We start from the raw sequence: 27,520 nt of genomic DNA, 5'->3' as shown, positions 1-27,520 counted from the left end.
TCGATGGACGTATGTCTTTTTTCAACCCAAATAACTATGTAGCTGTGTAATATTGCTGCACACGCTTCATTTTCCTTCACAGTTACATACATTAAACCGATTCAGCTGTCAATACCACGCAGTATCACAAAACCAATATTTACATTTAAAAAAATAAAAAAAAATAAATTCCACTGATCAATGCTGCAAGGCTAAAGCACGTATGTGACTTGATTAGGCTCATGCCGCTTTTATGGTTACTATACACATTTTTAAACAGTCAATAAAAATTATTGAAAAATAATTTATTTTCTGTGCGTTACACAGCAACAGAGATTACAACAAATAATTTATAAACCTTAATTACATGCAGCAACATGTGTTGTGGGTTTATAAGAGCTCATTAAATGCACCATAGCAGACCTGTGTATACACCAGCATAGCTGTTCCGGCAGCACACATAGAGATGGATCCAGTATAATGAAAGCACTGCTACTGCTAGCTTCAATAAAACTGCAACAACAGTAAAGCTGCTCCAGTCATGTAGCTCCCCTCCCTCTGCGGTCACAGAAACACATGGGAAACAATGCCCACTGACACTGTATACTGTCTTCTTCCTCACAGATGTCTTCACTACAACTTGGACAGTTATTAAAGTGATCTGACCAGTATTTTTTTTAACCTTTTGGGGTCCGCTAAGCGTAAATCCTACGCCGCACTTGTGGCTGTCTAAGCTTGATGCGGCGTAGGATTTACGCCACCTGCCATTTTCGCTCCCGACACGATTGTGTGCACCCGAGAGGGGAGATTAAGCTGTCATATAACAGCTGACATCTCCCTTCAGTGAACAGGAGCCATCGCGATTGGCTCCTGATCACTACGATCGGCGGCAGATCGTAGTGAGCACTAACAGAGCAGCGGTAGTCTGAGGGGAAGAAGAGGATCCACTCGCCTTCCTGACATTCCCCTGGCGATCGTCGTTCCCCTTCGCTCAGGCCGGAATCCCCGCTCGTTCCGACGTAAGTGTCGGGTCCCAGCTTGATGACGTCATCAAGCCGTGACCCAGAACTTAATGGCAGTGCGAGCGGGGCTGCCGGCAAGAGTGGAGGGGGCTAGAGCTGCTCATCGCTGGAGCCTGGGAGGTAAGTAAAGGCTGCTGGCAGTACAGGGGACACCTGGAGACACAGGGGACACCATGTCCAACCACCTATAGTGGGGATCCGGCTGCCTGACCCCCCAAATGTGTCCCCCCACATGTACAATTTAAGGGGGGTTAGGTAGCAGGTCCCTAAAGGGTTAAACTGTCAGGGCCAGTGCATACCTAAAAGCGCTAGTGTAATTGCAATACACCCAGCGCTTTTAGAAGTGATTTTTTATTTGTGATTCTAGGCACACGTCTAGCGATTTTCTATTGAAGCCTAGTGATTTTGGGAGCGTTTTGGTGTGTAACGATTTTCTATTTTAAATACAGTAAAGCTGCAAGTGTACTTACATGTTTTTTTTTAAAAAAACGCTTGGAAAATAGCTCTGTTCTAGAGCTTTTCAGAGCGATTTTCCACTTTCCTATACTTAACATTGAGGCTGAATCGCTTCAGAAATCAGCAGAAATGCTGCAGGACCCACAATTGCGTTTGAGAAAAACAAATTGCTCTGGTGTGATCCATCCCATACAAATACATTAGCCAAGGGCTTTTTAAAGCGCTAGCATTTTTAAAGAGACACTGAAGAGAGAATAAATCTCGCTTCAGAGCTTATATTCAGAAGGGGCATGTGTGCCCCTGCTAAAACGCCGCTATCCCGCGGCTAAACGGGGGTCCCTTACCCCCAAATCCCCCCCTGCAAAATCCACGACCAACTTGGTTGTAGATTTTGCTGCTCTTGAGGCAGGGCTAACGGCTGCAGCCCTGCCTCACAGCGGCGCATCGCCGCCTTTCCCCCGCCCCTCTCTCCCGTGCCGCCCCACGTTAGCACAGAGATCAATTAATCGGAATATATTTCCCATTCATCGATGTACGTCCCCGGCAGAAAAACAGACGGCTTCTTATCAGAGGCCGCGGTCTTTCTGGAAAAAAAAAAAAAAAAAGCTTCCCATCCTCCTAGTGCTTCCTGAAAGCAAGTTCTCGCTTCCAGGACAAAAAAAAAAATCTCAATAGAAAAACTACATCTACATACCGGTACATTTATTTTAATGAAATAAACCTACATTATTACATGTAAAATTAACTGTTTAACTCCCACACTAAAAATTACCCAAATACAATTTTTAGTGGGAAAAACAAACAAAAAAACAAACAAACAAAAAAAAACCATAAATAGGTACCTAAGGGTCTGAACTTTTTAAATATGCATGTGAAGAGGTTATATTACGAACATGTTTTTAAATTATAAGCTTGTAAATGGTGATGGACGCAAAACTGAAAAAACGCACCTTTATTTCCTAATAAAATATTGGCGCCATACATTGTGATAGGGACATAATTTCAATGGTGTTAATAACTGAGACAAATGGGCAAATAAAATACATAGGTTTCAATTATGGTAGCATGTATTATTTTAAAGCTATAATGGCCCAAAACTGAGAATTTTTTTTTTCCATTTTTGTCTTAATATTCCTGTGAAAATGCACATGTACCACCCAAAGAAAGCCTATTGGTGGCGGAAAAAACAAGATATAGATCAATTCATGTAAACTTGTGTGTGCTGTGGGTGATAAAGCAAACATTTACTTACCTAGGGGGGCTGCTTCATAGCCACCTTGTCTATCTGGACGCCTCCATTTTCTCTCTCCCATGTCGCAGAGCTGCAAGTTCCCACAGTTTAGTCCTATGTCCTTGGCAGCTGTGATGCATGCTGGGAACGTGCAGGGCATGCTAGGCGATGTAGTTCCTATTGATGTGGTTACATCTGTAATTACATCAATGGGAACTACATCTCCCCTCATGCATTGTGCAGTCGTGGACATACAAATAACCAGCGTGAACCTGCTGCTGTGCTGCATGGGGGAGAGAAGATGGAGGCATCCAAACAGACAGAGCAGCCCCCCTTGGCAAGTATATGCCTGCTTTATCCCCCACAACCCACACAGTTTCAGAACCTCCCTTGAGGGGAAGTTTTTTTTGACAATATAAAAAAAAAACAACACAAAAAAAAACCTGCTCAGATTAAAGCGGCATTGTATGGCTAACCCAGGCTTTTTTTTTCCTTTTATTTGTCTTTTTTTATTGCAGATCAGGCAATAAAAATGTTTTCATCATGCTGGGCAGTAAAAAAATGCTTTCACACTGAGAAGTAGCTGGCCTCTGTACTCCCATATAACAGGCAGCCCACCAACACGCCGATATCTCCAATAAAACAAGTGCTGCAGAGGAAGGAGAGTATAAACACTGCACTTTTGCTGTTAAAAAAAGGTAAACTGTACTTCACAGAAAAAGTCAGAAGTACCTTCTTAAGATAATGCGTATAGCTTATGTTATGGATTGTATTATTCCCTGTAGCAATATACCTGAGGTGGCAGCAGGGCCATTGTATGAATGGCTGCCATTTACAGAGCTCAGTCCTCGACCTATGGGCAGTCTTATAAAATGCTCTTATTATATTTACCAGCAACCAATGCCGATATAAGCCTCCTAATACAGCTTCTCTGTGAAGTTTAGATTCTGTAATCCTTCCCCAGTAATCCTAAATTATCTGTAGTCTCTTAAATGTATCACTGGTAACGAAGTACAGGTAGCTCAGGGAAATGGCTTTCAGGACAGTTAATAAAAGTACTACCTTGACCCCAGAGCTACCTTTATTATTATTATTGATTTATAAAGCGCCAACATATTCCGTGGCAGTTCATGGGGCTCCCAGTACGGCGTTTAGCACACACAGCTCCAAAAATTGTGGGGGAAAGAAATAAAAACAAAATAATTCCTATATATTAAAAGCCCTGTCCATGAGCCCTCCTGTGTCTGTTGTGCATCAGGGCTGTAGAGCCGGTACAAAAATCCACCGACTCCTCAGTTTAGGATTCCACCAACTCCGACTCCTCTAATTTGAATATTACAATCTTGTTGATTGAAAATATGTAACATAAAATTAATCTCTTAACTGCCAACGCTTAGGAATTTTAAAAGACAACTGAAGTGACAAGGATATGTAGACATACATATGCCATATTTATTCCCTTTAGTCATAGACTAAAACTAGTCCTAGGTAAGAGTACTTGTAAAAGGTACAGACAGGAACAAAGAACATCTATCAGGCCCTAGGCATTGGAACTGTGGGTATATGTATGAGTGATGTGCAGGTACTCTGCAGGGGAATGAGGAGATTCTTCCTCTATTACACATTCTTCATGCACAATCTGAACATGGATCAGGCCCTAGGCAATGTAACTGTGGGTACATGCAAGAGTGATGTGCAGGTACTCTGCAGGAGAATGAGGAGATTCTTCCTCTATTACGCATTCTTCATGCACAATCTGAAACAGGATTATGGGCGATAGACAACACCTCTGTGTTCAATGTGCACAACATTCTCAGTGGATTCTCTGCAGCTCTGTGGGGAGTGCATATGTAGAGTATAGTACTACTGTGTAACAAAGTAAACTTGAGACAGATGAAATTAAAGTTTTATACATACCTGGGGCTTCCTCTAGCTCCCTTCAGGCTAACCAGTCCCTCGCTGTCCTCCTCTGCCACCTGGATCTTCTGCTATGAGTCCCGGTACTTGAGCCAGTCTGGCGTAGCGCGCATGCACACACTGCCACCGGGAGCGTACTACACCTGCGCAGAACTATTGCACAGGTGCAGAATGCTCCTGGCTGTAGGAGCGGCACGTGGCCAGACAGCGCTGACTTGCTGAACTACCGGGACTCATAGCAAAAGATCCAGGTGGTGGAGGAGGACAGCGAGGGACTGATTAGCCTGAAGGGGGTTGGAAGAAGCCCCTGGTATGTATAACACTTTTCTTTTCATCCGTCTCCGGAACCCTTTAACCCTCTGGGGGATAATCCCGAGCTGAGCTCGGGGTAAGCCGCCACAGAGGATTTCTCAGGCCCCGGTGGGCCGATTTGCATAATTTTTTTGTTGTTGCACGCAGCTAGCACTTTGCTAGCTGTGTGTATATACCGATCTCCGCCGCTCCGCGCTGATTCGCCGCTACCCGCCGTGCCGCTCCCCCCCCCCCCAAGACCCCGTGCGCAGCCTGGCCAATCAGCGCTGAGGGGTGGATCGGGACGATGACGTCATCCCGATCGTCGCCATGGCGGCGGGGGAAGCCAAACAGGAAATCCCGTTCTGAACGGGATTTCCTGTTTGCTTTGATTGCCGGAGGCGATCGGAGGGGGTGGGGGGATGCCGCTGCACAGCGGCTATCATGTAGCGAGCCCTGGGCTCGCTACATGATTTAAAAAATAAAAAATTTTAAAAAAATAGTGCTGCGCCACCTCCTGGGCGATATAATTGTATCCCCCAGGAGGTTAATTCGTAGTCACCAACCCAAATTTTAACATCAGCATCAGCGCAGAATTATTTCCATCTCATTGACCATCTCGATTAGTGACACGGCTACACATCAGGTTTTATACTTACAGCATAGATGTTATTTAGTATATAAGAGATTCCTGTGTACACATCATATATACTGTGCAGTCACAATCAGATATGTATATCTGACTTTAAAAATACGGGGACTGCTTTATTGAAGCAGCACAAGTAACTAATTTTGATTGGTTTATTTCATTTTTGTGGACTAAGCACAGCTATTACTGTATATATAAATTATTTATGATGACTATTATCTGAGAAATAAAACATTTTATCATATTTTCTATTTTAATTAGTTTAAATTCATTAGGAGTCGGAGTCGGTGCATTTTTTCCCGACTCCAGGCACCCAAAATTGCTCCGACTCCACAGCCCTGTTGTGCACAGCGCGCATGCACAGCACGTGTGTGGACTTCGGGCAGTGGAGGGGGCGCGTGGGTCGTGGTCGTGTGCATGTTACAGGGGGATGTGTGGCCGTAGCCTAGCACTCATTTTTTAACAGGCAAACGGGCAGGCCTTTCTACTAGTAATGGTAATTAACCATCTTAGCGGTATGGACGAGCTCAACTCGTCCATCACCGCCGATGGCTGCCGCTCAGGCCCTGCTGGGCCGATTTTGTTCAAATAAAGAGCAGCACACGCAGCCGGCACTTTGCCAGCCGCGTGTGCTGCCCGATCGCCGCCGCTCTGCGGCGATTCGCCGCGAGCAGCGGCGAAAGAGGGTCCCCCCAGCCGCCTGAGCCCAGCGTAGCCGGAACAAAAAGTTCCGGCCATCGCTAAGGGCTGGATCGGAGGCGGCTGACGTCAGGACGTCGGCTGACGTCCATGACGTCACTCCGCTCGTCGCTATGGCGACGATCTAAGCAAAACAAGGAAGGCTGCTCATTGCGGCCTTCCTTGTTTATTCTGGGCGCCGGAGGCGATCGGAAGAACGCCTCCGGAGCGCCCTCTAGTGGGCTTTCATGCAGCCAACTTTCAGTTGGCTGCATGAAATAGTTTTTTTTTAATTTAAAAAAAACCCTCCCGCAGCCGCCCTGGCGATCTTAATAGAACGCCAGGGTGGTTAAAACAAAAATCATAAACAAGCAGATCTTTGTGCAGAGGGACGAGATTCATTTATTTCAATAGCAAATTAGGTTTAAAAAAAGGCCCATACAGGTAAGTAAATGATTGTCACACATAAAGAAAGTAGATGGTGATCAGTTTGGGTGAAATATTTAGGGATGCTTGCTGTACTGACACTGCTTGGTTACAAGCCAAGCAGCCTCCTATAGTATATGGAGGGTGTTGGGGGTTATTGAGGGAGGACAAACAAGAGACGAAAAACAATAGCAGTCATTTGTGTCAATCATTTAGAGATTTAACAGCAGTTTGCTAAAAGATGTGAGACTCATGTATTGGCCTCTACTGTAAACACAGCAAATGACCTATTCTTTTGAGGCCTGCCTGGCTTCTTATCACAGGGCAGTAGTTGAAAAACAGAGATACTAGTGTAGATCTGCCTCTCCCTCAGCTGAATGCAAGTTATGACCCTGCAGTTGCCCTGGTAAATTATGAATCACCTGTAAAATACCTGGTAAGGAACTTCCTGCCCCACTGACTACCTGTGCTGTAGGCTGCAATCTACTCACACAGACTCAGACTGTGCTGTCCCCTTAAGCTGGCCATACATCTATTGTTAGGTCCAATCGACCATCTGATTGAAAAATGTTATCAAATCAGATAACAAATCTGTGCAGAAACAAGCATGCCCGATCGCCAATTCAACAAATTTCCAGCCAAAATTGGCTAAATGTATCAATTGAGCATGCTGCAAAATCTGGGTCCAACGTAGCTAACTGGGTGCCTGGCAGATGCGGGTTGCAATATCGCAACATCCGACAAACCCTCGACCACTGTCCCCTTCAAGTGTACATGTACCCCCCCATGCATTGTAAATTTAGACTGCTCAGGTGCCACAGCTCCCAGGCCTCCTTCGCCATCTCCCCGAACAATGCCAGACGTGTGTGTGTGTCAAACGTGCCACATGGTATTCAAGCCACCACGTGGTGGTGCTCGGTGTGCTGGCAGCGCTCAGGGGAAACATCTGAGGAGACAGGGACCAGGTGCAGCTGGACAGGTGAGATTACAATGCAAAAGCACCGGAGGGGGGAGCAGCTGTGGAGTCGGCACGACAAGGTCCATTCCTGAGAGATTTAATGCTGAAATCTCTTGGGAATCAGTATGCTGGTGTATGGGTATCCTAGACAGCTCTCTCCATTCAGATTGGATCAGAGAGAGATCTATCTCTTGGTAGATCTTTCCAAACATCGCTAGATGTATGGGCTCCTTTACAGTCAGAACAATAGAAATGATGCAATCCAGACTTTAGGAGCAGCCACACCCTCACACCCTGACACTTGACTCACAGCAGTTTATAGTCATGTGGCCACTATTTCAAAACAGGATGTTTACGGTAGCTGCAGAAAGCTTAACTGACACGCACGGCTGCAGAAAGCTTGACTGACACGCACGCATGCACGCACACACACACACACACACGTAACATCTGAGCACTGAAGATGACTAATTTATTAGATGGTGTTCAGGGGTGTAACTAGGAACCACTGGGTACCCCCTGTGAAACTTTGAATGGCCCCCCTCGCTTTCTGCACAGGTAAACTGAGAACCAATGATATTCAATTGGCTAGTGCACACTTGAATGTGTTTTCCCCATGCTGATAAAAACAGGCAGCAGTGAAGCACTGCAGGCATTTTCTCTATCGATTACATTAGCTTCTGTGATAAAAAGTGCATGTTTTCACACATTTAGACACACATGGTGTGCAGAAAATGTATGCAGAATACTGACAGACAAGCGTGCTCCCAGCCTCAGCTTATTACACTCACTCTGTCCATCTCCGATGGAGCATAACTGGCTCTGCAGACTTCTCCAGCATCACTACAGTACACAGAACTTGGGGAGGAGTAGAGAAGTTAGGGGCAGGATGCTGTACACAAGAACCTGCTACACACTGAATAGGGACTGTCTACAAATCTTTGTATGATTTGTTATCAGTAGCTGAGCAGATGCAGTCATTAGAACAATTGTACAGAGAGCAAAAGGTTCTTTTTTCTCTCTGTGCCCTTAGCTGTCAGTCTCTCAGGACAGGGAAAAGAAGCTTCTCCCCCATGGGGCCCCTTGTAGCTTCTTGGCCCCCCTGCAGATGCATCCCTTGCAGGGTCTATTGTTACGCCACTGATGGTGCTTTTAGACATATGCCCTTAGAAGTGTTTCATGCAGTCCTAATGAAAAACACACACTTAAAAGCCATACTGAGGAGATCTTGCAATATTCTCCTTTATACTGTGAAACAAAACCTCTATTCATGCTGGAGAGAAATAGAATAGTCTCGTTACCTTTAATCCTTGGGAAGATTCATTCCAACAGGTAAATGACAGGTATATTAATTACCCAGCAAGAAACCGGAATTAATTGGTTCATGAATGTTGAAATTACATCTCCATTTTAATCTGATCTGCGGAGCCATTTGCCCACCGTTGCTCGCCGGCACCCCCGTTGCTGGGAGTAAATATTTAATAGCAGTGTGCGCCAATCATCAGGAGGAATGGGAAATTAACCAGGATCAGAAGGTCGAAAATTAATTTCCCCAACTAGTGGCTTCTCTGAAACAGTGGCGGCCAAAGTCAATTACCAGCTTCCCAAACTTTATCAGCTTGCATGTGGCAGTAATTCAATACGCTTGTCTTCATTTTACCCAGTGTTACTTTGTAATTAATAACAGCAAAATACCATTTTTGTAGACAAACGCTATTTTTCTCTGACAGAAAATAAATGATGCACCGGCAGGGCTGTCATTGGCTGATGAATAACAAAGGATAGAGGAATTTGGGGAAGCTCAGCTAAATGAAAAATGTCTGTGCCCATCTGGTTTTGCTTATCAATAGGAAAGCTGCAATCACAGAAGTTAGACACCTGTGGCAAATAACGAGGCAAATGCAGGCAAACTGCTATATAAATGGTTAGATCTACAAACACAGGAAGTTATTTACCTGCCAGAATCTCTGCAATCCTCTGTATAGGAGCTGCACGATATCTACTACTTTCTGTACTGTATATACTGAAATAGAGACCAAGAATGCTCCATTGACATTAAACTCCCTCAATGCAATGCATGGCATTGAGAAGTCCATCTGTAAAAGCCAGCTGTGCAGAGCCAGGACTTAGACACCAAAGTGCACCCCACCATCCCTGCCACCCCAGCCGTCACACACTGATTGCTATTAGAGAAAAGGGGCGCCCCAGGGGCCCCAACACCCTTATCTCTAGTTATGTGTCTTGCAGTCACTGCCATGCATCCCCTTTTCTTATCTCTCTCTGCTTCAAACACAATATAGGAGTGACAGCTGGGTGAGTTGGGTGCCCCCTACACTGCGCCCTGAGGCTGGAGCCTCTCTCGCCTCTGCCTTGGCCCTGCAGCTGTCTCACCTGCTCCATGAGTCGATCCTCATGTGGCCACACGTCATACAATTAAAAGGTCCAATTTTACACCAATTCGATAAATGTGATTAGTGGCCCTGAAAAATCAAAAGCTTTGTTTTTGATTGAGAAATCTGATCGAAGTTCTCATTTTTCCAATTTTTTTTTGAGATTGGAAATGTTGGGAAATTCAGACCAATTTTATCAAGAATTGTATGGTGTGTAATGCATTGTGAAATTGTATTCAGCCAGGAAAAAAAATTGTATGCAACTATTCAGTACATTTTTCTCTCTATTTTTCTAGCCAACCAAATTTTGGGAGCTTACGTTCCAATCTGTAGTCTGCATAACTGCATAGTTTGAGATAGACGTAAACTGGCAAACATGGGTTTCTTTACCCAAGTGTGCCAGTACCCAAGACTCTAACCTAAGCTAGGACACTACCTGCATGGAATTTGTGTATTTGTGTAGGTTTCCTCCACTCTGGTATACTCCCCTATCCCAAAAACACACAGATAAGTCAATTTAACTCCCCCCCCCCCCCCCAAAAAAAAAATAGATGTGCCCTAGAATGTTAGGAATATAAGTGTATGACAAGGATTAAACACATTAACATCCTCTGAGGGACAGAACTGTGGAATCTATAAATCATTGTGGAATATATCATCTCTATACAGACAATAATAGTCATCATTATATCTAATGTACAGCACTATGGAATACATTAAGAGTTTATAAATGATAATAAATGATGAAGATAATAATACTAGTAATTAACTACATCAACACTCCCAATATATTTGATATTAAGAGGCCAGAAATGTCTTTTCCTGGCTGCTTGGCAAACTAATTGCAATCACATCATCATTATAGAACAATTTAGTCTGCGCTGTTATTTACCACACTCAGTTTTACTTACCAGCTGTTTGTGCTGGATTTAGTCCTACTCCATCTGTAGGATAAATGAAATAAAAAAAATAGAAAAAAAAAAAAAAGCAGACAACAAATGTAAATACGGTAATGCCAATTTTTAAAGACAGAATGACACAACATGGTTTTTGAACTGTGTCATTTGGGTTCCTGGGTTATCGGAATAGGCGTTTAGGTGCTCATCTATAATATAGCCGAGTGCTGGGAGGTGGACTTTAGGCATCAGGTTATCGTCGTAGGTAAGGAGGGAGGCCAGTGTTAGGATTAGGTGGTGGGTGGGAATTTAGTGTTAGGCAAACATAGAGGTGAGTGTTTAGAGTAGGTTAGGGGAATTTAGTGTTAGGCATAGATAGGGGAAGGTTAGTGTTAGGATTAGGTGGTGGGAATTTAGGGTTAGGTATAGATAGGGGAGGGTTAGTGTTAGGATTAGGTGGTCGGAATTTAAGGTTAGGTATAGATAGGGGAGGGTTAGTGTTAGGATTAGGTGGTCGGAATTTAAGGTTAGGTATAGATATGGGAAGGTTAGTTTTAGGTGGTCGGAATTTAGTGCTAGGTATAGATAGGGGAGGGTTAGTGTGAGAATAGGTTTGTAGTGAGGGGTAGTAGTATATCAGTACAATCACTGATATTCTACTATCAGGGAAAGTAGAATAATGGTACATTTACCGATATTCTACCATCAGGATTTCCTCTTGCCAATTTTACCAGGCAGCCCTTATAAAAGTATGACCCTGAGGTACCCAACTGAATTTCCCAGATATGTCCTTCATGGGGCTGATATATGAACTATCCTATATAATATTTTCCTTTTCCCTGCATCCTCCTGTGTCTGCTGTGCCTGGCGTGCATGCGCGGCCATGTGCTGGTCGTGATCGTGCGCAAGCATGAAGTTGATCGCTGCAGTGCCTGGGAGGTCGCACCCATTGGCCAAGCGCCCGTTAATCAATGGGCGGGCCTTTTTTTTTTTTTTTTTTTTTTTTTTACTAGTAAAGTATAATCTAAAACATATCAGTCTCCATTTGATATGAACGCTCAGCAGGCTTAGTACAAAAAAATCACTGTAGTTGTATTTATTCTCCTGCACCTCAGGATCAACATATAATGTGGCCTGATGGTCCCTGGATCTGTTTTCTCAACTACAGTCACAGATTTAAATGGGAAAAAGTGTAAAGGTTGTGAGTGCATTTTATTACTCCTTCACCCGAAGCAGAAATTCAATTTACAATTCCCAGAAGCTGCATTTATCACTTTATAGATTCTGTGTAATTTGTGCTGTAAATAGCCAAATAGCATCAATATCACTTTATTAACGTTAGCGAAAAATATCAGATAAATATGTCAGAAATTATCATTTGCAGTGTGACAAAATCGCAGTCCTTTTACAGGGATAATCTAGAACGAAAAAATATTCAATCATATCATGATCATGTTTTTATACACATTTTTATTTTAAAGAGCCCCTTTTGCAGCAGGAGTCAATAGGTATGTAAACACTGCTGGTTGCTGTATTCCTAATTGCATAGGTTTTTTTCTTTTGTTTTGCCGATCTGTATGGCAGCAGAATATGAAGTGTCTGGTGAATTTACCAGTGATGTATCACTGACATTTAGGAGCTCTATAAAGCCACCATAGTCTGGCACAACAGGAATCACAGTGTGACAGCTAATGAGTACAAAACCTCAGGCACTGATGCAAAGGTTCTGTGGTAGACAGGTCACATTAACAAATGAATCACACATATGAAGGACCACATAGGCCTTCTTATACAACAACAACTACAGGAGAACCTTAAAGTGGACCTAAACTCTTGTACTGGACTGAAGAAATACATAGTGGAATGCACCCTGTATGTATTTAGAGAGTTTAGCCTTTTTTAACCCCACCCCCGATTTGTGTCTAATCACAAGTTGTAATCTAATCTCTTCCCTGTGTCACGTGACTGCTTATGGCAGAGATGACAGATAAGGCCATTTGAAAGTACAGAAGGTTGTCTGCTTTCATGAATCAGGAAGTAGAAACAGTGCAGATTTAGTTTAGGATTTGTATCAACTGTAACAAAGAAATGTTTTTTTGTTTAACCACCTTGGCGGTAATGACGAGCTCAGCTCGTCCATTACCGCCGCGGTGGATTGCTCAGCCCCTGGAGGGTCTTTTTTTAATAACATTTTCTGTGGGGGTGTAGCTAGCACTTGGCTAGCTACATCACCCCCCCCCCCCCCCCAATCGCCACCGAAAAAGCCACCCGAGGCCGCATGTTTAAAGGTTATTATGCTATTTGCGTATCTTTTAGAACAGAAAGGACATTCTGAGTTCAGGTCCGCTTTAAAGCCACGTACCACCAGTGGGAAGATGACAGATCTTAAAGTGAACCTGTACCGAGTATTACATACCTACCTCACCCTCACTTCCTCTCAGAAGCTCACCAATTTCTTCTAACAATGATTCCTTTCAGTTCTGACTAGAATTTGCCAGAACTGAAGTATATCAGTTTCTGTCAGTTATGTATCAGTTGCTGTCAGTTATAAATGAAAGGACAACTGATGAGCAAGGTAATGTCCATGTTTCCCTATGACTCAAGTGGGTGATATTACAGTTTAACAGTGTGCTGACCAGGAAGCTGTTATGGGATACTGGCCATTTTTACAATGGAGCAGAGAATTCCATTGAGCACTGAGGACAAACAGGACACAGGAGAGGAGAAAGAGAGAAGGTAAGTATGATATGTATATGTTTATTTCAACTTTAATTTTCAGTTCAGGTGTGCTTTAAGGATTTATTGTGGATGAGGGGTTGCTTTCTCACTATATTATCATCATTTTTAGTATGTATTAAGCCCCTTTCCATCTTTTTTACAACATTTTCAGTTTTTTTTAGCAGTACTCTGAAATGACTGCTACTGCGGTTTGATGTGGACAAAACACTGGCAGTCTCTCTCGCTCAGTGTCTGGGAGCCGGCTGCTGAAAGCATTCCATTCCAAGTGCAAAGATTACCAATGAGTTCACTGTGGTTGGTAAGACATAAGTAGACATAAAATGAACAACTTACCATTTGTTATTATAGCACTTGTCTCTGCAGGAACTTTAAACTGGAAGGAAAAAATAAAATCTATCACAAGGTGTTAGTGCCTTAGCAGAACGCTATTCCACCGTGTACACATTTCTATCAGTGTTCAATAACAGGTACTGAATGTTTGCAACATGACGAAAGGAAGAAAAACATTTTGTCGATCGTGAAAAAAAAAATACAAAGACCAAGACATCTCCTTGGTTTTCTAATTCCACATAAGTCACTGAGTGTTTTGAGAGGCTACTGTAGTCAGTGTGCACAGTGCTTTTATTAAATTAGAATTAGAAATTATTAGAATAATGTACAAGTCAATGTGTAACTTGGCATTATTGTTAATAATGATAAGTATAGCACCATTATCTTTCATGGCACAGTAAGGGCCCGTTTCCACTAGAGCGAATTCGCATGCGTTGTCTGCATGCGGATTCGCATAACCAATACAAGTGGATGGCCCTGTTTCCACTTGTCAGTTTTTTGGTGCGTTTTTCTGTGCAGGATTTTTCTGCACGGTAGAGCCTGCAGAATTCGCCTGCGTGTGGAATGCAGGCGATTCGCAGGCAATGTATTTAATAGGGGAAATCGCACATGCGTTTTTTGCCGCGATTTCGCGTGCGAATTCGCACCAAAAGTAATCTAAATTGAACCAGGCAGTGACATGGTTAAATTCGCATATATCCTGCCTATGCGAAATCGCGGCAAAAACACATGCGGAATCGCATCCGCATGCGATTTCGTCAGCGGTGGAATCCCGGCGATTCGCACCGCACTAGTGGAAACGAGCCCTAAAGAGTAAGAAACCAACATGGGTACATAAAAACAGACATTAATATACAGTACACACAGTATACAGTGGGTTGCAAAAGTATTCGGGCCCCTTGAAGTTTTCCACATTTTGTCATATTACTGCCACAAACATGAATCAATTTTGTTGGAATTCCACATGAAAGACCAACACAAAGTGGTGTACACATGAGAAGTGGAACGAAAATCATACATGATTCCAAACATTTTTTACAAATAAATAATTGCAAAGTGGGTGTGCGTAATTATTCGGCCCCCTTTGATCTGAGAGCACTCAGTTGCCTATAGACATTGCCTGATGAGTGCTAATGACTAAATAGAGTGCACCTGTGTGTAATCTAATGTCAGTACAAATACAGCTGCTCTGTGAGGGCCTCAGAGGTTGTCTAAGAGAATATTGGGAACAACAACACTGTGAAGTCCAAAGAACACACAAGACAGGTCAGGGATCAAGTTATTGAGAAATTTAAAGCAGGCTTAGGCTACAAAAAGATTTCCAAAGCCTTGAACATCCCACAGAGCACTGTTCAAGCGATCATTCAGAAATGGAAGGAGTATGGCACAACTGTAAACCTACCAAGAGAAGGCCGTCCACCTAAACTCACAGGCCGAACAAGGAGAGCGCTGATCAGAAATGCAGTCAAGAGGCCCATGGTGACTCTGGACGAGCTGCAGATATCTACAGCTCAGGTGGGAGACTCTGTCTATAGGACAACTATTAGTCATGCACTGTACAAAGTTGGCCTTTATGGAAGAGTGGCAAGAAGAAAGGCATTGTTAACAGAAAGCATAAGAAGTCCTGTTTGCAGTTTGCCACAAGCCATGTGGGGGAACCAGCAACCATGTGGAAGAAGGTGCTCTGGTCAGATGAGACCAAAATGGAACTTTTTGGCCAAAATGCAAAACGCTATGTGTGGCAGAAAACTAACACTGCACATCACTCAGAACACACCATCCCCACTGTCAGAGTTGATGGGAAGATGGATGGAGCCAAATACAGGGCAAACTTGGAAGAAAACCTCTTGGAGACTGCAAAAGACTTGAGACTGGGACAGAGGTTCACCTTCCAGCAGGACAATGACCCTAAACATAAAGCCAGGGCAACAATGGAATGGTTTAAAACAAAACATATATATGTGTTAGAATGGCCCAGTCAAAGTTCAGATCTAAATCCAATCGAGAATCTGTGGCAAGATCTGAAAACTGCTGTTCACATACGCTGTCCATCTAATCTGACTGAGCTGGAGCTGTTTTGCAAAGAAGAATGGGCAAGGATTTCAGTCTCTAGATGTGCAAAGCTGGTAGAGACATACCCTAAAAGACTAGCAGCTGTAATTACAGCAAAAGGTGGTTCTACAAAGTATTGACTCAGGGGGCCGAATAATTATGCACACCCCACTTTGCAGTTATTTATTTGTAAAAAATGTTTGGAATAATGTATGATTTTCGATCCACTTCTCACATGTACACCACTTTGTGTTGGTCGTTTACGTGGAATTCCAATAAAATTGATGCATGTTTGTGGCAGTAATGTGACAAAATGTGGAAAACTTCAAGGGGGCCGAATACTTTTGCAACTCACTGTAAATACAGACATTAATATACAGTACATACAGAATAAATACAGACATTAGTTTACATAAAAATATAGACATTGGTACATATTACAAAAGCGGTCGACAATATAACTGTTAAAGTGCGAAATGTATAGCAACCTACAAACACATAAGGGAGAGAACCCTTCTCTTGTGAGATTACACTCGAAAGCAGGGGTCTCAAACTGAACCCTGGGACCAAGTCACGGGCAAACCTCGATGTCTTTTGCCACCTCCCTCCCTTATAAAGTTCTGTGGTGTCTGGTAGCCCCCCACTCCCCGTACAGTTCACTTGTGTTTAGTGTTCCTCCTTCCCCTATACAGTTCCCTGGTGTCTAGTGACCCCACCTCCCTCTCTCCCCTATACTGTCTACTGGTGTCTAGTGGCCTCTCCATCCACTAAATCATTTCCTAGTGTTTAGTGACCCCCCCATACAGTTCCCCGATGTCTAGTGCTTTCCCCCTCCCTCCCCCATATGGCTTCCCTGGTGATCTAGGTCTTCACCTCCAAAATAGCTTCCATGGTGGTCTAGAGTGGGCCAAACATTAAATATGCATATTTGAAACACTTGAGGGACACACTAAATAGCAAGGAAGGCCACATTCAGCCCACGGGCCTTGTGTTTGACGAGATAGTCATATGACAAAATGCACTCCTGCATTCTAGGAAACGGAAAGATACTTTAATGGACAACTAAACAGAGAGATTTGGAGGCTGCCATATAAATTTCCTTTTAAACAATGCAAATTGCTTGGCTGTCCTGCTGATCCTCTGTCTCTAAAACGTTTAGCCATAAACCATGAACAAGCATGCAGAACAGATGTTTCCGACTATTGAAAATAGTGTATTTACAAACCAACATGGTTGTCTCACTTGGGCCCATCCAAATTCCTAATTTCCTAAAACTGGCCAAAGGCTGGCAGGCCACTTGCTGCTGGTTATTCTTCTTTTGTTGATGGGAAGGCTGAGAGAAGACCTGAGGCTAGACTCCTCAGTCACAGCAAACTGTTATCCTGCACTTAGTATAAGCAAGAAGTTTTAAATCAGGATGATACCATTTATTGAACAAGCAAGCAAAGCTTGCTTGTTTTTATTCATTTTCAGTTAGCCAATAAATGGTATCATCCTGATTTAAAACTTCTTGCTTTTACTGATGGCTAACACGGTACAATACCCTACTGCACTAAAAGTGGCCATACACTGGTCGATTTGCCATCAGATTCGACCAACAGACAGATCCCTATCTGATCGAATCTGATCAGAGAGGGATCGTATGGCTACCTACAGCAAACAGATTGTGAACCGATTTCAGCCTGAAACCGTTCACAATCTGTTGTGGTGGTGGTGCTGCTGCCCCCGCCCGCCCGCATACATTACCTGCTCCGCCGGCGCGACTCCAGTCTCCCGGTCACCGCTGCTCTGTCTGCGCTCTGGTCTCCAGGTCCGGCATGCCTCACTTCTTCTAGCCCGGCAGGAAGTTTAAACTGTAGAGGGCGCTCTACTGTTTAAACTTCCTGCCGGGCTAGAAGAAGTGAGGCATGCCGGACCTGGAGACCAAAGCGCAGACAGAGCAGCGGTGACCGGGAGACTGGAGTCGCGCCGGCGGAGCAGGTAATGTATGCGGGCTCTATTGCGTCGGTCGTCGGGCACTCGAACACCGCTAGCGATGCGCTCTTTACCCGCGGGCGATCGACGGTTATTTTCCGCACGGTGCGATCGACAGGATCGGACGAAATGGATCGAAATTCGGCGTGTAGCGTGAACGATTGGCAGCAGATTCGATCCCAGTGATCGAATATGCTGTCGAAACGGGCGCAAATCGGGCCAGTGTATGGCCAGCTTTAGTATTAATCAATCTAATCACATCATCAACAAAGGCCGCTCCTGAGCTTTCTCTACAGGGCTTATTTTCACTGAGCCAGAATCCGGGCCGAATCTGCAGCATTTCACTGCATACGAGGGGGGGGGGGGGACCACTGCCTATCTCTTCAATGGTTTTCCGGCCAGCTGGATGGCATGCTGCAGATTTCTGCAGCTTGCAGCCAAATCACCATAGCTGGGTATGACATGGCTTAGCGATTCGGGCTGCGTCAATTCAGCAGAATGGGTGCTGGATGGCATGCTGCAGATTTCTGCAGCTTGTAGCCAAATCACCATAGCTGGGTATGACATGGCTTAGCGATTCGGGCTGCGTCAATTCAGCAGAATGGGAGCCGCGGCCAAATCAAAAATGAGTGCGGCACGCTACGGGAATAATCCCTCATGGTATTGAAAGTTGTTTCAAACTGATCTCCCTTTAAGGTGGCCACACACGATACAATAAAATGATCCAATTTTACATTAATTCAATAAAAATGATCTTACCTCTCGAAAAAAATCGAAAGCTTTTTTTTTTCATTCGACTGAAAAATCCGATCGGATTTCCCGTTTTTTTCTATTTAAATCTATCTGGAATGGCAGATATTTCTCTTCAATTTCTACTAAAGATTGTATGGTGTGTGTTGGATTGTTAATTTATTAATATACACACCATAGCAATTTTCTTTGAGTTTCCAATCATTTTATCATAATTGAGGAAAAAATTGAACATAGGTGTGTGGTACATTGGTCATATTTTTGAAATGTTACAATCAGTCAGAAAGTTGATTGCAATTTTTAAATTGAACAAATATTTAAATAATTGTATGGATGGTGTGTGGCCACCTTTAGAATATCAGTGAGGTTACCATCTCCTTAAAAAAATACATATGGAGTGCGGAATGTTGGATTCTGGGAGAATTTCCTCACATAGCAAAATGTAACATCTGCACTGAGGATAAACACGGAACGAAACAGCGAAAAACTGACCCAGAGCAGACAACGAAGCACAGAGTAATGATATTTACAAGCAGAAGACAGACTGAAGCAAACTGGTTACAAATTCAGACCCAAGAAGGGCGAGTGGAGAGGAGGCTGTCAGGGCTCTTCATGTCATCATTACAACACAGGTTGCCATGGAAATCGATTCCTCAACTGACATTTTAATCAGCTGGGGGAGAAAAGAAAAAAAAATCCCAAGAAGCAATATTCAATATTTTACAGCTGACTTCCCTCATTTACTTATTATTACTTACTTAATATTACTCCCCCCCCCCCCCCCCCAAAAAAAATGCATTGTGGAAGATTCATATTTGCAACAGGAAATGATGCTGAGGATTGGAAGCACTCTGGTGAGGCAAGCAGCAGAACGGCAGGTGCCATCGGACAGCTGACTGAACTCACTGAGCGCCACTCGCTTGCTAGTGATTGTGAAGGAAACAGCTGAGGTAAAATAAAAGCAATGCTATCCATGGAAACAGGATGTAATTAATAAGCAAGATTCTCATATTTCTAAAGAAAAAAGCTGCAACCTATAGTTCTATACAGCAACTGGGAACCAATGACTTTTATGTTTTAAAGGCTACCAAAACTGAAGTAAATAGGAAAAACATGGGGGGGGGAGGCATGTAGTGGAAGCCGTCCTGATGCCCATCGCTGTCCCTGTTCTCCACTCTGCTGACCCTATCTAAATGCCTTCCGGGTCAGGCATCGGTGTGTAGGCACTGGCCCGGCTGCGTGCTTCCTACATCGCGTGCGCACAGACGGGAGTGCACTGCGCATGACGTCACGACCAAGTCATGCACAGCTCGCGGCCGCGCGATTTAGGATGTAAGCAGCATCAGCTCATCAAAAAAATGGGCACTAGGCCTTGGCACACGCCCCCTGTCCTCCTCTGCTCTCTTAAGTCCAGGCACAATGCACAGACACAGGAGGATGCAGCAGCAGGAAGTTTATTATATAGTATAAGAATATATTATAGTATAAGAATACAAGACTTGCCAAAATGGAAACCCAATGGATACACATTACATAATTATTATGCATTTCTATAGCAATGGCACTTTTTGCATAACATTTACAGAATACATTGATGAAGTCACATCATTCAGAGGCGCTCATAAGCTAATGTTCCCACTATGGGCTAAGGCCAGTTTTCGGGGATAAAGCCAATTAACACTCGAGAATATTTTTAATTGCTCATGCACAAAAAGGAAATACCTGGGCTGTGCAGATTCCAGGCTGGAAAATTAAGTTCAATGTGTGCTAACAGTGCTTACACTTTGAAATGGAAAGATTATTATGAAATACATTAAAGCGGTGTAAAATTCAGAATAACATTTTCACTCTAGAACATTAAACACAGCAATAAACTAATAGAAAACATAAAAAGACTGATCTAATGTCATTCAAAGGTTTATTTACACTTCACTGGAGCTAATTGATAAGACTGCCTATTGAAGGGCATATTATGAGATTGTCTTGAAATTAAATAATTCATGGTGGATCAAAAGTCATAAATATCCACAGCGCTATGTATAAAAGTAATTAAAGGGACTCCGAGCTCTAAATAAAAACGAAATTGGTACTCACCTAGGGCTTTTTCCAGCCCACCGTAGGTCAGGAGGTCCCTCAGCGTCCATCTAGCTCTTCTCCCAGGGCCTGGTCAGAAATGGCTCCCCCGGCGGCTCCCGGCGACACTGGGCCCGAGTGTCTGGCTCCTTCTTCCTGAAACGTCACGTCTGTCGTCACCACGCCGGCCACCTTGTGTCATCACGGCGGCCGGCGTGACAGTACTGCGCATGCGCTATTAAACAACTCTTGCGCAGTACTGTCACGCCGGCCGCCGTGGTGACGACAGACGTGACGTTTCAGGAAGAAGGAGCCCGACACTCGGGCCCAGTGTAGCCGGGAGCCGCCGGGGGAGCCATTTCTGACCAGGCCCTGGGAGAAGATCCAGATGGACGCCAAGGACCTCCCGACCTACGGTGGGCTGCAGAAAGCCCTAGGTGAGTAGCAATTTCATTTTTATTAGAGCTCGGAGTCCCTTTAAACCTTTATCAATCTAATTGTATACAAATTGCATAAAACAATAGATCTCCAAACCAATTTGGCACCTACACCTTTAAACCACTATTCATACACCGATTCTCACACACTCTCACTGCAGTGAGTGGGGGCAAAAATAATTACTATAGGATACGGTACAAGATCATATGATCGGCTGAGTATAAGAGCTGGTTCAACACTGGTCCGGAAACATGTCCGTGGCTCCGTTTTCAGCCCTGATTAAAAACGGAGCCACGGACAGCAATGTTAAAAATAGCAGCCGTTTTCACCCAAGAAAAAATGGATCCGTCTGCATTTTCAGGACCCGTTTTCAAAACCTGAATGGAAGGTCCGGATCTGCTGCATTTTCATGCAACAGATCTGGACCCTAATACACGCAGGGGTAGTGGCAGGCAATGGGAAAATTGATTTCCCTCTACACAGGCAAATTTTGACACAAAACGGATCCGTTTCTGTGTCACAGCCTGGGGGGTGGGAGAGGGGGCCACCATGCATAGCAGGCAGGACAGAGGTGGCAGCAGTCAGCGGGGATGCCCCCTCACCTGGGTCCCCCATCCCCACTACTCCTCCAGCAAGTTTTGGAAAACTACTTGTTACAATGTATAGCAGGGAGCCAGGAGCTTACCTACTCCTTTGGTTCACGCTCCGGAATATAAGACGCACTTAGAGGGCATAAGCGGGGGAAAAAAATATATATAAACTAAACCTGGTGCATCAATATTTCAGGAGCATCTTGTACATGTCCTCCCCCAAATGGTGTCCTCCTGTGTCCCTATGTCTCTCCCATGCACCATCCTGTCTCCCCCAAGTGTCCTCCTGTGCCCCCCATGTCTCCCCCATGCATCCTCCTGTCTCCCCCAAGTGTCCTCCGGTCTCCTCCTGTGCCCCCGCTGTGCCTGGCTTCCTCCCCATGTGCCTCTCCTCCATCCCCCTTGTGTCTCAATGATGCGTCATTAGAAGCCCAGCACTAGAGGAAGCCGTGCAGAGAAGACGGATGTCTGCAATCACCGCAGGCATGATGGATAAGGTAAGCCGCTGCTCGTACGGGGGGCCCTGAGACACAAGAAGCAGGGAGGAGAGACAGGCAGGGAGGAGACAGGCATATCGGGGACACAGGCAGGAAATCCCAGATGGCGGTGGGGTCGGTTGTTCGTAAAGGCGGGGGCTCGTAAGTCAGGGATTCCCTGCCTTTACCGTATAAGATGCAGGGACTTTTTCTCCCCACTTTTTGAGGGAGAAAACGTGCACCTTATACGGCAGCAAATACATAGCTTATGACTGAAGTAGAGGTTTGAGTATTAAAGTGGATCCGAGATGAACTTTTACTCATTGCATAATTGTGTTCCTTTCCTATTGTTTATAGGGCATTCCTCAAGCCAAATACTTTTTTGTTTTTGTTTTAATGCTCCAATTCCCTATAAACTAAACAAGCCTCGCCCACAGCCTTTCAGAGAGCCTTGGCACTGTAGCAAGGGCTCATGGGAGCTCAGTCTGGGCAGGAAAAGGGGGAGGTATTACTAGCCAGAGATTTCAGAGGCAGAGGGGAGGAGGGGGGATTAGGCTGAGTGCTGAAGATGCAGATAAGCTTTTCCCTGTGTGTAATGTTTACAAACAACATTGCTGCTGTCGTATCACAGGAAGAAATAATCATATTCTATTGAAGCTGTCTGTAGCTAGATTTGCTGTGTAAACAATCTAAACTTTAGATAAGATATATAGACAAGTTACTTGTTATAGTTATTCATCTTGGATCCGCTTTAACTCCTTCAGAAGCTTTAAAACCTTTTTCTATTACACTTTTATGTTGTGTATAATGTTTTAGACCATAGCTGACATTTGAGTTTCATGCCACTTTAAGTCCCAAAAACATTTATGCAGAAATGGTTTCTTATTACAAGCAAAGCAGACTGATGAGACTTAAACGTAGCTTTTATAAACACATGGAGAAATTGTGGGAAGAGTTAAATCCTTACTCTGCACCAGGAGCACCTCTGGAGGGGGAAGTCGTGTAGCTTTTTACAAAAAAACAAAAACGTTTGTGGCTAATTGGGCTGCACATAACTCCCTCCCAATAACATAATCATTGAGGTGGCAAAATTGGTCAGTGATTGGGCAGTCATAATTAAAAGCATGCACTAGGCTTTAGACTTCCACTCCTGGGGCTGTAGGTTTCATGATAAGATATAAATTCAACATCAACAGAAAAAGTGATCCACCTACACAACTGATATCAAACTGTGCTTATGTCAAATAATGAATGAGGGCTTACCTCTTCTGCAGCAAACTTTAGCACTGCTGTGAATGGCGTACATTCAGGAACGCTCATGCTGAAGAGAAAGAAGCATTATTAATGCATCGCGTGTCTTTGTGCTTTTAGCTTGCACAGAGGTTAGCAAATGGTTGTCATTGGCACTTAGAACATAGCTACAATCACATTTGGGTTCGATATCTAAGCGCTACACAGTCCTGCTACTGAAGGAGGAAAATCCTCTCTATCATAAAAGTTCTTTTATATTGTCGATTTGGTTCTCACCACCACCACACCAAATATTGGAAAGGGACTCACCCTCTTCTAAGACCCCCAATTACGTCTTAATCCGCGCCTTGGGGTTATTCCCAGGTCACCTCCGACCTTATGGATCTGTATCTTTAGTAGGCTAGGCCAGGCTTTGATGTTATTCCTAAACTGCTGATAAGTTACCTCCAAATAAAAAATCTCTCAAATTGGAGTTTTTGAGAAAATCAAAATTTTAAAAATTCAAACAAAAAATGTCTCTTAACCACTTCCCAACTGAGGGGTTTTACCCCTTGACCACCAGAGCAATTTTCACCTTTCAGCGCTCCTTCCATTCATTCGTCTATAATTTTATCATTACTTATCTCAATGAAATGAACTATATCTTGTTTTTTTCGCCACCAATTAGGCTTTCTTTAGGTGGGACATTATGCCAAGAATAATTTTATTCTAAATGTGTTTTAATGGGAAAATAGGAAAAAATGTAGGAAAAAATTATTATTTTTCAGTTTTCGCCCTTTATAGTTTTTAAATAATGCATGCTACTGTAATTAAAACCCATTAAATGTATATGCCTATTTATCCCGGTTATAAAACCGTTTAAATTATGTCCCTATCACAATGTTTGCCGCCAATATTTTAGTTGGAAATAAAAGGTGCATTTTTTTCAGTTTTGCGTCCATCCTAATTATAAGCCCATAGTTTATAAAGTAACAGTGTTATACCCTCTTGACATAAATATTTAAAAAGTTCAGTCCCTAAGGTAACTATTTATGTTTTTTTTTTATTGTAAATTTTTTATTTTTTTTTTAATTACAAAAAAAAAAAAAATTGGGGAGTGTGGGAGGTAAGGAGTTAATTTTTTGTGTAAAACAAGTTTATTTGTGTGTAGAAAATGGTTAGGGTGTAGTTTTACTATTTGGCCACAAGATGGCAACATTACTAATTTGTTTCATGCTACCTGCAAGCGTCCTTCCGGACTCTTGCAGGAAGTAGAAAGAGGCTGGGATTTTGTTATTTTTTCACAATGATCGCGCTGCTCAGCCGAGCGGCAGCAGGTCATTGCGGGGCTTAGATCAACGAACGGGAATGGATTTTCCCGTTCGTTGATCTCTGGGCGAGCGGGCGGCGGCGTGTTTACTAGCGGCGGGCGGCGTGTTTACTAGCGGCGGGTGGCGTGTTTACGAGCGGGGAACGCGGACAGCGGCGGGAGTGCGCAGAGTACGGATTTCTCCGTCCCTGGGGGTGAAAGGATGGAAAAAGGGGCGGAGAAATCCGTACGCGCGGGGGTAAAGTGGTTAAACTTGTATAAGCAGGTACAAAGGGCAAAGGTGACACAGATGGAGACACTGAAGGCACAAAGGAGGTACAGGGGGACAGAGATAGCACACTGTTCTGACTTAAGAACAGATTCAGGTTAAGAACGAACCTATAGTCCCTATCTCGTTCGTTAACGGGGGAACTACCTGTACCTATATATAACTTTATTGGATAATATTATTTACCATGGCCCATTGGTCCATCCAAACTTAGGGCATTAGAAGCAGATCTGACAGTAATGTCAGAAACCCATGATCCCGCAAATGCTTGTTCAGGGTCTATGGCTTAAAGTATTAGAGGCAGAGGATGAGCAGGACAACCAGGGCAACGGATATTGCTTAAAGGGGGAATAAATATGGCAGCCTCCATATCCCTCTCGTTTCAGTTGTCTTTTAACCTGCTGAGCGGTCCTGGACGAGCTCAGCTCGTCCAACACCGCCAGAGGCTGCCGCTCAGGCCCTGCTGAGCCGATTTCAACCAAATAAAAAGCAGCACACGCAGCCGGCACTTTGCCAGCCGCGTGTGCTGCCTGATCGCCGCTGCAGCGCGGCGAAAGAGGGTCCCCCCAGCCGCCCGAGCCCAGCGTAGCCGGAACAAACAGTTCCGGCCAGCGCTAAGGGCTGGATCGGAGGCGGCTGACGTCAGGACGTCGGCTGACGTCCATGACGTCACTCCGCTCGTCGCCATGGCGACGAGGGAAGCGAAACACGGAGGGCCGCTCATTGCGGCCCTTCCGTGTTATCTCTTGCCGCCGGGGGCGATCGGAAGATGAAATAGTTTTTTTTTATTTAAAAAAACCCTCCCGCAGCCACCCTGGCGATTTAATCAGAACGCCAGGGTGGTTAAGAGTGTGAGTGTTAGAACCTCTACCAGGCTATTATTACTGTATGTGACCCTACTGGGCAGGCTTTTTATGCCACTGGAAAGAAAGAAAAATACTTGGATAAGTAAAAGTGTATAAAGTGCCAAGCAAATATGCTCATAAGCTATGATGCAAGTAAAATGTTCCTTACATAAAGACATATATTTTCTTTTTGCCCATCCCTGCCAGTGGTGTCAATCCTAAGCTAATTAGATATACAGGTTGCAGTTCCCCCCCCCAGGGTGTTCTGCAGACCAGTCCAGGCCAGTTTGTACTGGCTTCAGCACTCTCACTACACAAACATACCGCACAGCTGCACCTGACAGGACTACAGATGTCACCGCTTGTGATGAGTTTCAGAATATAAATCAGGGTAAAGAAAGATTTTACAACGGGCAGAGACTGAATAAAGAATTTATAAATTAATTTGGTGAAAAAAAAAGTCATTATTTTTCATTCATTTCATATTATCCATTACGTTACTCTCACTACAATTCCTCTACATCTTTAGTCCGTGACTTTTCCAAAACTGAACAGATGGTCCCGGTACGTGTTTATGGCGAAGAGGACCAATTCATTCTGAAATCAGGAGTAAGCAGGAAATTGATAACCAGGGATGCTCCATGAGATGCAAATAATTCTGAGGCGTATGCAAATTTATACAGCATGAAAAATGGACCAGTAGAATCTCGCCAAGGTTGAATCTGCTCTTTTTTCAAGCTGCATTCATTTGCATATACAATTTACATAATCCTGCATCAACTCAGAATGATTGACTTCTCATTGACCATTCCTACTGACAATAGAAAAGGACCAAAAAGTGAAGGTGGCCATACACTTACAGATTTATAGCAGATTCGTCCATCAGATAGACTTCTGTCAGACGCCTGGTAAAGCTGAATCTGACAGGAATCTATCTGATGTGTGCCACACTAGGAACAGATTTCCAATAGATTTCAGAATGAAATCCATTGGAAATCGATCTAAATGCATTATTGGACCATTAGATCCAATGCAACTCCATGGGCCATCAGATCGACCTATATTTTCCATCCTGTCCGATAGATCAAATCAATCAAAATCGACCACAAATCGATCGATTCTAATAGAATCAATCGATGGATGGATGAAATCGACCAGTATATGGGCTCCTTTAGCCCCTGCTGTAAATTGTAATGAACCTTGGCTATCTGGCTCCCAGGATTTGTCCAGCCCCGTTTTCTTTTACACATTTTAAATTAATTTATTTTATATATTTCATTTATTTATTGTATTTATAAAGCGCCAACATATAAGGTTATTGTCCTTAAATGAATAAAGAACAGCAGTTTTGGCATGGACATTATGTTTGCTTTGCCAAAGAAAGAGCTACTAAATAAATATAGTCAAGTCAAATGTTATGACAGGCTTACCATAAACTCTACAATGACTGGCAAAATAAATAACAACTGAGAAGACTATCAGTGACCAAAAGGTCATCTAGCCCTGTTATACAGCCTCATCATGTTTACAGG

At 43.7% G+C, this 27,520-nt stretch overlaps 1 long non-coding RNA gene across 1 annotated transcript in view; it reads right to left on the bottom strand.

Annotated features, from left to right (window-relative positions):
- The window catches only part of LOC137543977 (uncharacterized), a 33,985-nt gene extending 10,347 nt beyond the window's left edge, over positions 1-23,638 (bottom strand). Inside the window, exons 1-3 of the long non-coding RNA XR_011025690.1 lie at positions 23,579-23,638; positions 13,966-14,005; positions 10,909-10,941 (exon numbers count right to left, since the gene is read on the bottom strand). This is a non-coding gene — a long non-coding RNA (uncharacterized lncRNA). The remainder of the gene's footprint in view (positions 1-10,908; positions 10,942-13,965; positions 14,006-23,578) is intronic.
- Between the last annotated feature and the right edge of the window lie 3,882 nt (positions 23,639-27,520).

The sequence above is a fragment of the Hyperolius riggenbachi genome, chromosome 2 (genome assembly GCF_040937935.1).
Source record: "Hyperolius riggenbachi isolate aHypRig1 chromosome 2, aHypRig1.pri, whole genome shotgun sequence".
NCBI classification, from domain to species: Eukaryota; Metazoa; Chordata; class Amphibia; order Anura; family Hyperoliidae; genus Hyperolius; species Hyperolius riggenbachi.
The sequence above is the reverse complement of the archived record's forward strand: the minus strand, read 5'-3'. Positions and strand labels throughout refer to the sequence as shown.